The following is a 16,920-nucleotide window of genomic DNA, read 5'->3' as shown; positions in this document are numbered from 1 at the left end:
ATAAGATCATGGCGGATCATTTACCTCAACTCCACTTTCCCACCCTATCTCCATATCCCTTGATTCCCCTAGACTCCAAAAATCTGTCTATCTCAGTCTTGAATATATTCAGAGATTCAGCATACACAGCCTTGTGGGTTAGAGAATTCCAAAGATTCACAACCCTCTGAGTGAAGAAATTCCTCCTTATCTCGGTCTTAAATGACATTCTCCTTATTCTGAAACCGTGACCCCTAGCTCTGGACATTCCAGCCAAAGGAAACAACCTCTCAGCATCTACCGTGTCAATCCACTTTGAAATCTTTTATGTTTCAATGAGATCACCTCTCATTCTTCTAAATTCCAGGGAGTATAGCCCCATTCTACACAATCTCTCATAATAAAACAGCCCTCTCAGCCCACGACTCAATCTAGCAAACCTCTGTTGTACTGCATCGAAGGCATATATATCCTTCCTTAGATAGGGAGTCCAAAATTAGTCGATGCGTAAGTTCCGCCCATTTCTCGGCAGTACGCAGGTGGTCGACTGTGTTATGTCGGCCAATTTCGGCCCACAGGTGTGGTCTCACCAAGGCCCTGTACAATTATAGCAAGACAAAGCAATCTTGTACCTATGCTTTTCATTCTACAGCCCTCAGATACTGGAAACGTACTGCTTCTATGTACCATGTTCCATTCCCCTCCAATTTTAAACGTTTCTTTTATATTGCCCTGTAATATGCATTGTTCTAATGAAGAAAAAAATCCTTAAATTATTCTTAATTTTGCAATGATTAATCATCTGGAAGGAATGATACTGTCTGGAAGTCAAATTTCCCCGTGTGTGTGACAGGTTCAGCCAACGTGGTCTGCATTAGACCGTAACCATGGCGTTTGCAATAGAAGAAATAAACAGGAACCCAGAGCTGCTTCCTAACATAACTCTGGGTTATAAGATTTTAGACAGTTGTGACTCGCCCTCTGAAGGGCTGAAAGGAGCCTTCAAATTACTGAAGGGGAAAGAGGGAAGAGGTTCCAATTACACGTGTGCAGGAGTTCCATCAGTGCCCCTGCTTGTGGGAGATCAAGGATCATCGCAATCTATCGCAGTGTCGAGAGTCGTGGCCCTGGTATGGTAAGATCTGTATGGACGAAGTACATGTCCATGTCTAAAATTACTATTAACTGTTTACAGTGGCAGGAAGGTCGGTAACCAGAGATCACAGATTTAAGGTATTTGGCAAAAGAACCAGAGGGGAGATGAGGAGAAATGTTGATCTCGAGTAGCTATGACCAGAAATGTGCTTCCTGAAAGGGTGGTGGAAGCAGATTGGACAGTAACTTTCAAAATTTAATTGGCTGAATACTTGAAAAGGAAAACAGTTACCGGGCTATGAGAAAGAGCAGGGCTGTGAAACGAAATGGACAGCTCAGGAACGATGGGCCTTCTGTGTTGTACGATTCTTTGTTTCCAAGATTCAAATATCTTTTGCAATTTCTTCCCCACAGGTCAGCTACTTTGCTTTATGTGCATGCCTCAGTGACAAGCGTGAGTTCCCAAATTTTTTCAGAACAATTACCAGTGACAATGTTCAGATGAAAGCTTTAGTCAGGGTCATACAGTATTTTAAATGGACTTGGATCGGCGCTGTGGCTGAAGATAACGATTATGGCCGATTTGGGATGAGATCGTTAATTGAAGAGGTTGCAAAATTTAAATTTGCATCGCCTACATCGAATTCCTTTCACCTGATCGTACGAGGGAAAGAATGCGACAGGTTGCACAGACCATTCAAAAGTCCTCTGCTAAGGTGATCATAATATTCTGTGGAGAGTGACACGATGTCTTTGGTGAAGGAGATCAGACGGCAGAATATTACTGATATCCAGCTGCTAGCGAGTGAAGCTTGGGTCACAGCATTCCAACTGTGGACTGAGGAAACTCGGGAAATACTGTCTGAAACAATCGGTTTTGGAATCAGGAGAGCGGAAATTCCCGGACTGAGAGAGTTTCTGGTAAAACTTCACCTTTCCACAGCGCCACACAATCCGTTTGTCGAAAAACTCTGGCAGGAGGTTTTCGGCTGTAGCGTCAAAACCTCAAATCAGACTCTGGGAAAAACTCATCACCGACTCCATACAAACCGTGCACTGGTTCAGAGAGCTTGGAGACGATTGAGACTACATGCACCGATGTGTCACAGTTAAGAGTTTCCTACAATGTGTATAAAGCGGTATATGCGGCAGCTCACGCCCTTCATAATTTACAATTGTGTGAAAATGGAAATGGCTCATTTATCAACAGTACATGTGGCCAAAAGTCAAACATTGTACCCTGGCAGGTGAGGAATTGTCGCAAGTTGCACTATATCCTAAAAAGCAAAATTATTTATTATTTATCGGGAAACATAGCAGTTCAGGGCTGCGGTTCCAACATCTTTGTATTGGTAATTCATTTAATGCTATATTTTTCTTTTGCAAACAATGTGAAATATAATTGAAGCTGCAGAAGATGTATCTTTTTTGCTTTTTCCATAGCTTTTACACTACCTGAAGGAGGTACGTTTCACCAACCAGTTTGGAGAGGAAGTAAGCTTTGATAAGAATGGAGATCCCATCGCTTTCTATGACCTAGTAAATTGGCAGAAGCGTGCTGATGGGTGGGTTCAATTTTTTAAAGTTGGCTATTACGATGTAGCGCTGCCTACAGGAAAGGAATTCGCGTTGGTTGAAAGTCGAATCGTTTGGCATAGAACAGCTCTGGAAAAGAAACTACGGCCATTTTATATCTACGTAAAAGAGAAAGGATGACGTTGGAGTCTGTCTGAAGTGACACCGTAAATGCGTCAATTTGAACTATTACTGTTATAAAAAGAGAAAGATTGATGAGAAGCAAGATTTTACACGATTGCTGCGTGCAGCAACCGTAGCAAATCTTTTGTTCAGTCACTCCTTCCGAGGAGTGGTTTTGAATATGTGATAATTAGAACCTTACCAATTGTAGAAAAAAAAACTAATCTGGGGAAGCAAGTCATCCATGGGCATCTGGTGAAACTATGGAGCAGGTTCCCCTGGAATATGTTGGAAGCGTATACTATTCATTCAATTGCACATTAGATGGCTTTATTTTAGGTAGTAACATTTTGGGATACACTATATGAGTGATTTGCGGCATGACATTTGATAAGTGTAGTATTGTGGAGGAACAGGGAACTTTGGACCGAAGCTTCTCCAAATCTCTCCACCAGTCAGGATTTCCTTACGCCACGCCCGACTCTGCTTTTGATTAATTGATAGAGATCGTTTGCTATGAGTTGTCAGCAACTCCATTCTTGCTGTATGATGGGACTATCAGGATGGTGGAAGGTGAACTAGATGAACCTTGGTCTTTTTTCGTCTAGCAATTCCTATATTCCAATTCTGTTTTTAAACCTGCTGTCTTTTTGTTATGGGGCTAGATTTTACACTTTTGCACTTGTCGCCCAAAAGCGGCCGTTATTTTCGGCGTGGGTAAAAAAAAGGGTTTTCAGATTGCCGGCTTCTCACCATTCTCAAAGCACCTAGTGTCCATTTTTGAAAATGGGCGTTACCGCGAGCGATATAACATGGACGGTAGCATGAACTCTTTTTGACCTTCTGCCGTAAAGTGTTGCCGTCCTTAGCAACAGCATTGCGATGCTCGATTCCCGCAATTCAGGATGTCAAGGGTCATCATAACAGGCGCAGAAGAGGAGACAGAGAGAGAGAGGGAGCTCAGACGGACTGAAGGCGTATTTGGATGTGGTGTGGCAGCTTTGGGAGGAAGAAGGGAGAATTTAGAGCTTCACAGCAAATAGGGAAAGAAAAATTAGCTGTTACCAGCCACATATTTGCCCGAATTTGGCCACTAATGGAGAGAGAGGAGGAGGCATAACAGCACGCTCTGGAGATTGACGTTGGAGAGAGCAGTGAGGTGGGAGAGGAGCGCATTGGAGGGTGCAAAAGAGCCAGGAGATTCTTGGATGATGCAAATATCTCCCTCCTGCAGGAGGTCGAGTTACACTTGGGTGACTTGACACAGGGGGACGTGGGAAGCCTACCCCAAAGGCCTACCAGAGGATATGGACCGAGATAGCAGAGATGGTCTCGTCGGTGACCAATGAGGTTCCTGAGGGCAATGAATGCTGCAAACGATGGAATGACTTTGTGGGATCCACAAGAGTAAGTATTACATTGATTTACATCTACTTATGTATTTATATAATTTGATTTATAAAAGTAATGAATGACTATCAGCAGATGTGAGGTGTTTCACTTTTTGCGGGATTGTTTACTCAAAGCCTGCGGTCACGGTGCACGTCTTTAGGTAAAGAATGATAATTTTCATAATAATCATGATTACATCTGTCGGTTCTGTGTTGTATCAGTTTCTGTGACAGTACCTAGCAATGATATCACACAATGATCTCACGCCATGCTGTCCTGTCATCTTTTACAGAAGAAGCTATCGACAATGAGGTCTGTGCAGAGGTGAACGGTTTGGGGGACCACCATTCCCCAGCGACATCACTGAGATGGAGGAGCTGGTGCTCGTACTCGTGGGGAAGCACACCCAGGCAGCCACAGATGCTTCTGCAGATCCTGAAGTGGTGCCATGTGAGTAAAGCTTACACCATTGCGTGATGTAAATTCAATAGATGCCACACCAACTCATATGTGAACAATCATATATGATAGCTGATTTCTAAACTTGTCATAAAAATAATGATGGCTTAATGAAAATTATTGCAATGCAATATGTTGATGGTCATGAAATGTGATGTCTGTGATGATTTTGAGAGTGGTGGTGCTTTTGTCGTGCATATGTTGTCTGTACCGCTGGACTCACCTTGTGACCCTGGCACCCACTTTTCCTGTAATAACCTAATTTGTGTTTTGCAGCTCAGCTAGCAGCGCAGACTAAGACAAGCCCACAGGGGCCAGAAGGTGGTGGCGCGGGGCCCGACTCTCCGGACGATGCTACATCTGCTGCTGAGGAGCTCCGATTCTCGCCCGTCTATCCACTGAGTCTGTTCTCCATGGATGAGAGCGCAGACTTCGAGGAACCTGCATCACCATGCTCCAGAAGCCATTCCACCCCAAGGCCATCTAGTGGTCCTCCGGTCATTCCCGCCTCAACTCTGGAGGTACCGGCCCCAAGCACCTCACCACAGGGCACCCCATTTGTCCCCAGGTTGGCGCCGACCCCGCGGAGGTCTCATGGATGTGGCAGGTCTGTTCCATGAGCGCCACATGAGAGCGGACAGAAGGTACAGTTGTCCAGGAGGACTGTAGACATTGGTGACCAGTTCATCGAAGCATTGGGGGCATATCTCAACAGCTGGCCACCATGACTGAGCACATTCCACTGATGGCGGAGGCCCTGAATGCGATAGCCAGAAACACTGCCTCCCCGTGGTCCCCAAGCGCAGCACTCCACCCCTAGGTTCCGCACCACCACTGTGAATGACATTAGAGCAAGGACCAAGATCCTGCTTCTGTATCAGAGAATGTTGCCGCCTCGGCACCCCCTGCTCCCATACCCATGCAACCACCACATCTGCCTTCATCCCCCTCAATGTGGCACCGCCTGAGGAGATCCTCGGCCAGGCATCATGGAGCAAGGAGGGGAAGGGGTAGAGGTGCGGAGAAGAAGGAGAAGGGGGAATGAAAGTGAGGTGCATGCCCGCAGGTGATGGCTGTGTTATGTCTCCATCTGGGTGTATGTAATTTGTTGTAATGGGGATCACCATCCTGCTTTGTCTTTTATTCTGTGTTGCTGGTCATGTTGAACATTTGATTGATGTCAATGTTGGAAAAAGTGGGGTGTGGGCGGGGGTTGGGTATTATTGCTTGTGATACTTATGATTTCAGACCAATGTTGGTACAACATTTTTTTATTTTTTTATGGAACATAACCTTGTTGCACATTGTCTCAGATAGCTGGACCATTACACACTGATGATTCCTTAACATGAAAGGGTTAAATACAACTTAACTTCAATCAACGTAAACTTTAACTGGCACCAAGGTGATGGGCCCCGTTGAAGTCTGAGCTGCACACACACAGCAGTGTATCAGCGTTGTCACTCAATCAACGCTCTTTCAGGCAAATCATTCAGATATAAGCTCCTCATATAAGAGTCTTGCAGCTATGTAGCCACCACGGGCCCTTTCCTGTGGTCTGGAGAGGATCATGGGCATGGTTTCATAGCCAGCCTTATTGTCTGGCCCTAGCTCAACATCCAGCCCCTCGTTGTTCTCTTCCTCTCTCTCCTGGGGTGGAGCATCAGTGCCTTCTGGCAATTCTTGGCCCCTCCTGATAGCCAGATTGTGCAGCATGGAGCACAAGATCACGAGTTTACCTACTTGCTCAGGGTTGTATTCTGGCTCCCCTCCTGAGTGGTCAATATACCTGAAGCGCTGCTTAAGCACAGTTATTGTTTGCTGGCCCCATTGCATTGAAAGTATAATAGCGATTGATCAGAAGCAATGATTTCCTCATTAAAATATACCTAGAGTAAACCCCCAATAGTCTAGAGTCTGAAAATATGTCTGTTGAGATGTTCACTTCACCTGAGAAGAACTCCAGAGTCAATGCAAACTCCCCCGAAGTTGAAGCAGCCTTTTGAATGAAACGACCTGTGATTTTAAAATTGGCAGCCACACCACTGGCATTCGTTTAGAACAATTGCACTTTTTCTGGGCGGTTTGTTGGGTGAGCGATATTGTGGCGATGTGTGCGTGAGGTGGTGAAAGTGATGGTGGGTGATCTCCTGGGCATTAGTTTTACCAAATATGCTTGTTACAACAAAAAAAGTGGGCGGTATTATTAAATCTTGAGTGGAAAATAAGACTGGGCGATATTATGGGTGTTGATGTCGCCCATTCCGATGATGATGCCCCAAAAAAGTGGCCGGGCGGTAATATTTTTCCCCGGCGTTATGCACATGGGAAAATAATGCACGGTGACAAGTTTCCTAAAAATTCCCGTCAGTTCCAATTTTGTGTCAAAATGGGCGATATATATGCGATATGTGGACATCCAAGGATGTCTCGGAGCGGGTGCAGGACATTTTGAAAAGGGAGGGTGAACAGCCAGTTGCCGTGGTGCATATAGGTAGCAACGATTTAGGTAAGAAACGGGATGAAGTCCTACGAGGCGGATTTAGGGAGCTAGGAGCTAAATTAATATGTAGGACCTCAAAAGTAGTAATCTCAGGATTGCTACCAGTGCCACGTGCTAGTCAGAGTAGGAGTTGCAGGATAGCTCAGGTGAATACGTGGCTTGAGGAGTGGTGCAGAAGGGAGGGATTCACATTCCTGGGACATTAGAACCGGTTCTGAGGAAGGGGGACCAATACAAACTGGACAGTCTGCACCTGGGCAGGACCAGAACCAATGTCCGAGGGGGAGTGTTTGCTAGTGCTGTTGGGGAATAGTTAGACTAATATGGCAGGGGGATGGGAACCTATGAGACAGAGGGAAGTAGAATGGGGGCAGAAGCTAAAGATAGAAAGAAGAAAAGTTAAAGTGGAGGGCAGAGACACCTATGGCAAAAAGCAAAAAGGGCCACATTACAGCAAAATTCTGAAGGGGCAAAGTATGTTAGAAAAACAAGCCTGAAGGCTCTGTGCCTCAAAATGAGGAGTATTCAGAAAATGGTGGATGAATTAACTGCGCAGATAGCAGCTAACAGTTATGATGTAATTGGCATCACGGAGACATGGCTCCAGTGTGACCAAGGCTGGGAACTCAACATCCAGGGGTATTCAACATTTAGGAAGGACAGACAGAAAGGAAAAGGAGGCGGGTTTGCATTGCTGGTTAAAGAGGAAATTAATGCAATAGTCAGGCAGGACATTAGCTTGGATGATGTGGAATCGGTATGGGTGGAGCTGCGGAATACCAAAGGGCAGAAAACGCTAGTGGGAGTTGTGTACAGACCAGCAAACAGTAGTAGTGAGGTTGGGGACAGCATCAAACAGGAAATGAGGGATGCATGCAATAAAGGTACGGAAGTTATCATGGGTGACTTTAATATACATATTGATTGGGCTTACCAAACGGGTAGCAATGCGGTGGAGGAGGATTTCCTGGAGTGTATTAGGGATGGTGATCCAGACCAATATGTCGAGGAACCAACTAGAGAGCTGGCCATCCTAGACTGGGTGATGTGTAATGACATAGGACTAATTATCAATCTTGTTGTGCGAGGCCCCTTGGGGAAGAGTGACGATAATATGGTATAATTCTTTATTAAGATGGAGAGTGACACAGTTCATTCAGAAACTAGGGTCCTGAACTTAAGGGAAGGTAACTTTGATGGTATGAGGTGTGAATTGGCCAGAATTGACTGGCAAATGATAATTAAAGGGTTGATGGTGGATAGGCAATGGCAAACATTTAAAGATCACATGGATGAACTTCAGCAATTGTACATTCCAGTCTGGAGTAAAAATAAAATGGGGAAGGTGGCCAACCGTGGCTAACAAGGGAAATTAAGGCTAGTGTTAAATCCAAGGAAGAGGCATATAAATTGGCCAGAAAAAGCAGCAAACCTGATAACTGGGAGAAATTTACAATTTAGCATAGGAGGAAAAAGGGTTTAGTTAGGAGGGGGAAAATAGAGTACGAAAGAAAGCTTGCTGGGAACATAAAAACTGACTGCAAAAGATTTTATAGATATGTGAAGAGAAAAAGATTAGTGAAGACGAACGTAGGTCCCTTGCAGTCGGATTCAGGTGATTTTATATTGGGGAACAAAGAAATGGCAGAAGAATTGAACAAATACTTTGTTTCTGTCTTCACGAAGGAAGACACAAATAACCTTCCAGAGATACTAGGGGACCGAGGGTCGAGTGAGAAGGAGGAACTGAAGGATATCCTTATTAGGCAGGAAATTGTGCTAGGGAAATTGATGCGATTGAAGGCCAATGAATCCTCAGGGCCTGATAGTCTGCATCCCAGAATACTTAAGGAAGTGGCCCTAGAAATAGTGGTGCATTAGTGATCATTTTCCAACAGTCTATCGACTCTGGATCAGTTCCTATGGACTGGAGGTTAGCTAATGTAACACCACTTTTTAAAAATGGAGGGAGAGAGAAAACGGGTAATTATAGACCAGTTAGCCTGACATCAGTAGTGGGAAAATGTTCGAATCAATTATTAAGGATGAAATAGCAGCGCATCTGGAAAGCAGTGACAGGATCGGTCCAAGTCAGCATGGATTTATGAAAGGCAAATCTTGCTTGACAAATCTTCTGGAATTTTTTGAGGATATAACTAGTAGAGTGGACAATGGAGAGCCAGTGGATGTGGTGTATTTTGACTTTCAAACGGCTTTTGACAAGATCCGACACAGAGATTGTTGTGCAAAATCAAAACACATAGTATTGGGGGCAATGTACTGATGTGCATAGAGAACTGGTTGGCAGGCAGGAAGCAGAGGGTCAGGATAAATGGCTCCTTTTCAGAATGGCAGACAGTGACTAGTGGAGTGTCGCAGGGCTCAGTGCTGGGACCCCAGCTCTTTACAATATACATTAATGATTTAGATGAAGGAATTGAGTGTAATATCTCCAAGTTTGCAGATGACACTAAACTGGTTGGCGGCGTGAGCTATGAGGAGGACGCTAAGAGGCTGCAGGGTGACTTGGGCAGGTTAGGTGTGTGGGCAAATGCATGGCAGATGCAGTATAATGTGGATAAATGTGACGTTATCCACTTTGTGGGCAAAAACATGAAGGCAGATTATTATCTTAATGGCGGCAGATTAGGAAAAGGGGAGGTGCACGAGACCTGGGTGTCATGGTTTATCAATCATTGAAAGTTGGCATGCAGGTACAGCAGGCGGTGAAGAAGGCAAATGGTATGTTGGCCTTCATAGCTAGGGGATTTGAATATAGGAGCAGGGAAGTCTTATTGCAGTTGTACAGGGCCTTAGTGAGGCCTCACCTGGAATATTGTGTTCAGTTTTGGTCTCCTAATCTGAGCAAGGACGTTCTTGCTATTGAGGGAGTGCAGCGAAGATTCACAGACTGATTCCCGGGATGGCTGGACTGACATATGAGGAGAGACTGGATCAACTGGGCCTTTATACAATGGAGTTTAGAAGGATGAGAGGGGATCTCATAGCAACATTTAAGATTCTGACGGGACTGGAAAAGTTAGATGTGGGACGAATGTTCCCGTTGTTGGGGAAGTCCAGAACCAGGGGACACAGTCTTAGGATAAGGGGTAGGTCATTTAGGACTGAGATGAGGAGAAACTTCTTCACTCAAAGTGTTGTTAATCTGTGGAATTCCCTGCCACAGAGCGTTGTTGATGTCAGTTCATTGGATATATTCAAGGGGGAGTTAGATATGGCTCTTACGGCTAAGGGGATCAAGGATTATGGAGGGAAAGCAGGAAAGGGGTACTGAGGGAATGATCAGCCATGATCGTATTGAATGCTGGTGCAGGCTCGAATGGCCGAATGGTCTACTCCTGCACCTATTGTCTATGTTTCTATGTTTCTTTGGGCGTTAGATGTCATTGCAGCGGTAAAATGGGCGTTAAGTGGGTCTTAAGCATACAAAAAAAGTGGGTGTTCTAGCCCATGGTCTGTTCAATGCAGATTTGACCATTCAATGCTTTGGTTACAATCAGGTTCACTATCTTTGATGGGCATTCATCTAAACTTTATTATCGTATGTGTCAACCTAACATTTCATTTCACATCAAAAATATGGTACCGTAGTGCAGTTGTTATGACATCGGGCTAGTAACCCAGTGGTGGCGAGTTCAAGTCATTCATTAAGGCAAGTTAAGGTGCTGAATTCAATCAGTGGCCTGGTACTGGAATAAATGTTGCTGAACTATTGTAAAAATCCAAACTGGAATGTTTATGCCTTTCAGCGATTGGATTCTCCTTACCTACACTGGTGAGACCTACAAATGATCTACAAATGAGCCAGTCCCACGCTGTCGGTTATCTTTGAATGTTCTCAAGGTATTTGAGTATGGACAAACAAGGCTGGCTTGTCAGTTCATCCACATCTTCAGAAAAAATGCAAAAACCCTTTGTAGAAAGCTATGTTAAATCAAAGTTCAAAGCGAAATTTTGTTTACTAGTGTAATAATTACAAACAGCTATCCAACTTATAACTATTTGTTATGTTCTTCGAAAGAAGGAGGAATGAGTGAAGGTGTAACAAATACAAATAGTATGGATAATGTAAACCCCAATCTTTATTTCAAAGTGCATCAGGAAAATAGGTTCAGAGGAGATTAATGGAATTTATTGAAATGTAAACGTGAAACAGAAAGATTTATTTAGCCAACGAATGAGGAATATTCAGTTTAATTGACAACGCGAAATAGGGGAGGAATAATGATAGGAATCATTCAAAAATAAATTCGATTCCACGACGGGAGAGTTAATGCGCGAGTGATTGAGCTTCAAAGGCCTTTCCTTATCCTTCGCTTTCCTCTGTTCTAGTAACGAATATTAATTTGATGGGGCCGAAATGCAGGGTCTCAAAGAGACCCGTTAATGCACGTTTGTGGTGGCCATTCCTAAATATAGAATGGCCGCTGCTTTGGGGTCAACAGGCCGGGAATTTTTTGGACTGGACCCCATTTTGTCCGAGTGGTTGCAACACCAATTAAAACAATAAAAATACTTGCCCATCATTTTTCACCTGACTCCCTCGATCCCCCGCCACGCGGTGCCCCCGGCAGGTTTTTTTTTGCCGTTTGACCATGTCTGCACTGAGTGCGGCCCGGCAACACGGCCGCCCTTACAGGGGAGGGCCCACTGCCATGGCCACAATGGACAATACTGCCCTCGGGTTCGGCCGGGCCGCCAATGGGCAGCGTGGCGCCCCCTCTTGGATGCCAGGCCGCTGGCCCAGCTGAAACGCTTCCTGGTGGCTCAATGGCCAAAGCAAAAACATGATGGAATCTCTCCTCTTGGAGTGGAGAGAGCGTGGCAGCACATGTGACTGACCGGAGCAGAGGCCCCGACCGACACATTTTTAGCCAGTCAGCCTGACTTTGAATCTAAGACCCCTCCCCATTATGACCCATTTCCTGTAGAGCTTTGAAAAAATGTCAAATTGCTAAAAATGGATATCCTTACCATACCAAGAGTTCCAGCGGTAAGTAAAAACTCATAGTTGCGCCAATGAGCATTGAGAACTGAGCCGACAAAATCGATTAATCAGTTGGTTTGCAAAATGTAAGGTGAAAATTCAATAACACTTTTCTACTTTACACGTCATTTTATTCTCTCTGTTGATTTTCTGGAATAACTTACAATGAACGACGTTCGCGCCTACTCTGTGCCACTGTTGTCTGATTCATTGCTACGTTTTCACACAAGTCCTGTTCTCCTATTAAGTATAGCGTGTGTTTATCGCAACTCATTTCTGCTAATTTTCCAACGATCGCTACAAAGGAAACATTTTTAAATATGAGTTCGTAGTTAGCAGTATGTTGTTGATGTTTATAATATCAGAGTTCAAATAGTTTGTGTCTCAGTTCCCTTCAGAAAATCTATTTACAGTGAACTCTAATAGTTACACAGGGTGAAGGAAGTGATGAAAGTACTCTGTAGAGCAAAGCCTCAATTATCAGTGAGATCAACGAGCTACAATTCCACAACGCATTGAAGTTTAACGAGATTCCTGTCTCCACGTGCCATTCTCAACGTGTAGCGACAGTTGTCTTGCAGGTACAAGAAGAGCGGTTCGTAACGGCCAGCCTGTTTGATGCTTTGATTGTTTACCCTGTGCTGATGGGGAGATCAGTAACCAAACAGGTGGGCAAGAATGAGCACCTCTGCTAATATTTCAGCAGTAAATTGGGCAAGATATAATACCAACTCATGTACTTAATTTACCAAGATAGCAGTTTGGGTCATTTTCAAAAAATAATTTAAAAATCAGTATTTGAAGGATCAGTTCCTTTGTTTCTCTACAGATTCTAAATAATGTATCAAGGGCCCTACAGACTATTGGTCCAATGACCAAAAAGATCAATGCATTCGGAAAGAAATTGAGTTCCTCTCCTTTCAAGACGGCGATTTCACTGTTTGGAGCTTGTATCACAGGAGCTGTTGCAGCTATTTTCTTACATTTCATAAACACTCCCATTGTACGGGCCATCAATTCGGAACTAAGTTTCCATCTACTAATCTCATTAATACTGTGCTTTCTGTGCTCCATTGCATTCATTGGACAGCCATCACCATGGTCATGTATGGTTTGTCACACTGTGTTCGGAGTTAGCTTTGTTCTGTGCATTTCTTGTATTCTTAGTAAAACTCTGGTCGTCCTCATGGCATTAAAAGTAACCCTGCCGGCCAGTAATGTGATGAAATGGTTTGGGCCCACACAACAAAGATCAATTGTCTTTCTCTGTACATTGATCCAAATTATAAGATGTGTGATCTGGTTGGTGACTTCTCCCCCACTCCCAGCAAAAAACACCAAGTATCGAAATGCAAAGATTATCCTTGAGTTTGATTTGGGTTCCGCAGTTGCTTTATGCTGCGAGTTAGGTTACATTGGGCTCCTAGCTTGTATGTGTTTTATTTTAGCTTTTTTGGCCCGAGCCTTACCGGACAAGTTCAATGAAGCTAAACTGATAACCTTCAGCATACTCATATTTTTTGCAGTTTGGGTAATGTTTATCCCCGCTTATGTGAGTACTCCCGGAAAATATACGGTCACTGTGGAAATATTTGCAATTTTAGCATCGAGCTTTGGGCTGTTGAACTGCATCTTTGCTCCAAAATGTTACATTATCTTGTTAAAGCCTGAAGAGAACACCAAAAAATTATTGATGAGAAAAAATATTCAAACTTAACAAGCTAGAATTAATACTTAAACTCATAAACCTCAACTTATCTTAGGAGAAATGACTAGACATATTGAAGTATTTTCGTAGTTGTACCCTTCACAGAAACAGCGTTGACTGTTCATTGTGTACAGACCTCCAAACAGTAGTAGTGATGTTGGGGAGGGCATCAAACAGGAAATTATGGGTGCATGCAATAAGGGTGCAGCAGTTATAATGGGTGACTTTAATATGCACATAGATTGGGCTAACCAAACTGGAAGCAATACGGTGGAAGAGGATTTCCTGGAGTGCATAAGGGATGGTTTTCTAGACCAATATGTCGAGGAACCAACTAGGGGAGAGGCCATCTTAGACTGGGTGTTGTGTAATGAGAGAGGATTAATTAGCAATCTCGTTGTGCGAGGCCCCTTGGGGAAGAGTGACCATAATATGGTGGAATTCTGCATTAGGATGGAGAATGAAACAGTTAATTCAGAGACCATGGTCCAGAACTTAAAGAAGGGTAACTTTGAAGGTATGAGGCGTGAATTGGCTAGGATTGATTGGTGAATGATACTTGAGGGGTTGACTGTGGATGGGCAATGGCAGACATTTAGAGACTGCATGGATGAAGTACAACAATTGTACATTCCTGTCTGGCATAAAAATAAAAAAGCGAAGGTGTCTCAACCGTGGCTATCAAGGGAAATCAGGGATAGTATTAAAGCCAAGGAAGTGGCATACAAATTGGCCAGAAATAGCAGCGAACCCGGAGACTGGGAGAAATTTAGAACTCAGCAGAGGAGGATGAAGGGTTTGATTAGGGCAGGGAAAATAGAGTACGAGAGGAAGCTTGCAGGGAACATTAAGGCGGATTGCAAAAGTTTCTATAGATATGTAAAGAGAAAAAGGTTAGTGAAGACAAACGTAGGTCCCCTGCAGTCAGAATCAGGGGAAGTCGTAACGGGGAACAAAGAAATGGCGGACCAATTGAACAAGTACTTTGGTTCGGTATTCACTAAGGAGGACACTAACAACATTCCGGATATAAGAAGGGTCAGAGGGTCTAGTAAGGAGGAGGAACTGAGGGAAATCCTTATTAGTCGGGAAATTGTGTTGGGGAAATTGATGGGATTGAGGGCCGATAAATCTCCAGGGCCTGATGGACTGCATCCCAGAATACTTAAGGTGGTGGCCTTGGAAATAGCGGATGCATTGACAGTCATTTTCCAGAATTCCATTGTCTCTGGATCAGTTCCTATCGAGTGGAGGGTAGCCAATGTAACCCCACTTTTTGAAAAAAAAGAGGGAGAGAGAAAACAGGGAATTATAGACTGGTCAGCCTGACATCGGTAGTGGGTAACATGATGGAATCAATTATTAAGGATGTCATAGCAGCGCATTTGGAAAGAGGTGACATGATAGGTCCAAGTCAGCATGGATTTGTGAAAGGAAAATCATGCTTGACAAATCTTCTGGAATTTTTTGAAGATGTTTCCAGTAGAGTGGACAAGGGAGAACCATTTGATGTGGTATATTTGGACTTTCAGAAGGCTTGTGACAAGGTTCCACACAAGAGATTAATGTGCAAAGTCAAAGCACATGGGATTGGAGGTAATGTGCTGACATGGATTGAGAACTGGTTGTCAGACAGGAAGCAAAGAGTAGGAGTAAATGGGTACTTTTCAGAATGGCAGGCGATGACTAGTGGGGTACCACAAGGTTCTGTGCTGGGGCCCCAGCTGTTAACACTGTATATTAATGATTTAGACGAGGGGATTAAATGTAGTATCTCCAAATTTGCGGATGACACAAAGTTAGGTGGCAGTGTGAGCTGCGAGGAGGATGCTATGAGGCTGCAGAGCGACTTGGATAGGTTAGGTGAGTGGGCAAATGCATGGCAGATGAAGTATAATGTGGAGAAATGTGAGGTTGTCCACTTTGGTGGTAAAAACAGAGAGACAGACTATTATCTGAATGGTAACAGATTAGGAAAAGGGGAGGTGCAACGAGACCTGGGTGTCATGGTACATCAGTCATTGAAGGTTGGCATGCAGGTACAGCATGCGGTTAAGAAAGCAAATGGCATGTTGGCCTTCATAGCGAGGGGATTTGAGTACAGGGGCAGGGAGGTGTTGCTACAGTTGTACAGGGCCTTGGTGAGGCCACACCTGGAGTATTGTGTACAGTTTTGGTCTCCTAACCTGAGGAAGGACAGTTTTGTTATTGAGGGAGTGCAGTGAAGGTTCACCAGACTGATTCCCGGGATGGCGGGACTGACCTATCAAGAAAGACTGAATCAACTGGGCTTGAATTCACTGGAGTTCAGAAGAATGAGAGGGGACCTTATAGAAACGTTTAAAATTCTGATGGGTTTAGACAGGTTAGATGCAGGAAAAATGTTCACAATGTTGGGAAGTCCAGAACCAGGGGTCACAGTCTAAAGCTAAGGAGTAAGCCATTTAGGACCGAGATGAGGAGAAACTTCTTCACCCAGAGAGTGGTGAACCTGTGGAATTCTCTACCACAGAAAGTTGTTGAGGCCAATTCACTAAATATATTCAAAAAGGAGTTAGATGTAGTCCTTACTACTAAGGGGATCAAGGGGTATGGCAAGAAAGCATGAATGGGGTACTGTAGTTGCATGTTCAGCCATGAACTCATTGAATGGCGGTGCAGGCTAGAAGGGCTGAATGGCCTACTCCTGCAACTATTTTCTATGTTTCTATGTTTCATTTCCGCAGCAATCTTTTCGGAGAAAATTGTTTACAAGTTCGTTTAATATGTAGACGTGTTTTTAATTTGTATAACTGCGAAAGGAGACCACCATAATTTTATAGTAGGTTTTGAATGTTCGTTTGTTAGCAATGTTTGGATAGTTTGGATTAATGTTAATAAACGCAGCGAAGAACATAAGAGCATAAGAATTAGGAAGAGGAGTAGGCCATGCCGCCCTTCGACCTGCTCTGCTATTCTGAACAATCATGGCTGATCTTCGACCTCAAGTCCATTTTCCCACCCGGTACCCATATCCCTTGATTCTCCTGGAGTCCAAAATCTATTGACCTCAGCCTCGAATGTACTCAAAGACTGAGC

At 44.0% G+C, this 16,920-nt stretch overlaps 1 pseudogene; it reads left to right on the top strand.

Annotated features, from left to right (window-relative positions):
• The first annotated feature begins 866 nt into the window (after positions 1–866).
• Positions 867–13,851, top strand: LOC139266292 (extracellular calcium-sensing receptor-like; annotated as a pseudogene).
• The last annotated feature ends 3,069 nt before the right edge of the window (positions 13,852–16,920 follow it).

This window comes from Pristiophorus japonicus, chromosome 6 (genome assembly GCF_044704955.1).
Source record: "Pristiophorus japonicus isolate sPriJap1 chromosome 6, sPriJap1.hap1, whole genome shotgun sequence".
NCBI classification, from domain to species: Eukaryota; Metazoa; Chordata; class Chondrichthyes; family Pristiophoridae; genus Pristiophorus; species Pristiophorus japonicus.
Note: the sequence above shows the minus strand (reverse complement) of the source record. Positions and strands in the feature narration are given on the sequence as shown.